The sequence below is a fragment of the Otolemur garnettii genome, unplaced genomic scaffold (genome assembly GCF_000181295.1).
Source record: "Otolemur garnettii isolate 467f Iridium unplaced genomic scaffold, OtoGar3 scaffold00018, whole genome shotgun sequence".
NCBI classification, from domain to species: Eukaryota; Metazoa; Chordata; class Mammalia; order Primates; family Galagidae; genus Otolemur; species Otolemur garnettii.
In genome coordinates this window covers 17,512,895-17,514,187 of record NW_003852413.1, presented here as the reverse complement: position 1 = coordinate 17,514,187, position 1,293 = coordinate 17,512,895, and positions in this window count along the sequence as shown.

The following is a 1,293-nucleotide window of genomic DNA, read 5'->3' as shown; positions in this document are numbered from 1 at the left end:
GTTCTGAGAAACCTGGGGATTGAACTCACAGGAAAGGAACATGAAGATCTGACAAAAAATCTGCCCCTGACTGGTGGTGAGCATTGTAGATAATAATGGATTTTATAAAGTAATTGACATTGTGGGCTTTTATAAGGGAATACATATTAACTAGTAATAATTTTATATACAAAACAAGCATTTTGCAAAGAAAAGGGAGAAGCCATTCCTAATTCAAGAACAGGGTATCCATTATTTAGGGCATTAAAAGAAAAGGTTTAGAAGAAACAATTTTGACAGAGTTTCTTTGAGCATTAAAGGATTTGTGATTCAGGCATTACTCAGAACTGGAAGAGGTACAGAGAGCTCCATGTTAGCAACATGAACAGCAGGATTTTATAGGCTGAACATGGAAGGAAAGTAAAGAAATTTCCTGATTGGGTACAGTATTTGCCTTATTTGGGTATGACCCCAATTATATAACTAAGGACTGTTTTGATTGGCTGGTAGTTGGTTGTTTGTTACGGGCTTAAACATGGTTTACCTCATTTGTTTTTTTAAATCAATCGGTTAGAAGGGACACTGCTGAGTTTCTGTTTGCTTGTGTAATGGTTTTGGGTACAGAAACAACCCAGACTACTGGCTTCCTCCTTTTTTTTTACTTTAACAAGGGTAAGACAGATTTTTATTTTAAAATACGCTTCAAAATATGTCATGTTTAAGTGCAATAAATGTTTGATTCTCTCTAAGAAAATTCTAGTGTGAGAATATTTTTGGTTGGTGGGCAGTGGTTTTTCTCCAAGCATCAATACAAGGATCCAGGTTACTTCCATCTTAGAATTCTTTTTAGGACCTTTTTATTGCTCATAGCCAACTGATGGAGTGGAAAAGACAGCATGAAGGAGGGAGATGTTGTCCACCTAATTTCCATAACTGTTGCTATGTTGAGATATAATCACTGTCTACACCTACAAGCAAGGAGGAGAGGGTATTGGAAATGTAATATCTGGCTGGGCATTTTCTTCTATCAACATTCTACGTTATGAAAAAAAAACTAGTTGTACATTATGGGAGGAAGTTGAGTATTGGTGTCTAGCTAACTGCTTATTTGCCATAGAACCTACCTCTTAATTTCCATGAGTGAAAGAATAAGCATGTAAAACATAGGGCATGGCTCATTGATTCAGAAATCCATAGTCATGAACTTCCTCTCTGTGTTCTTTGCATTGTTCGAAAAATGGTCAAGACCAATCTCAAATTAGGAAATACATACAAAGCAGAATAAAAATTTTAGGATAAACATTGTCCTCACTA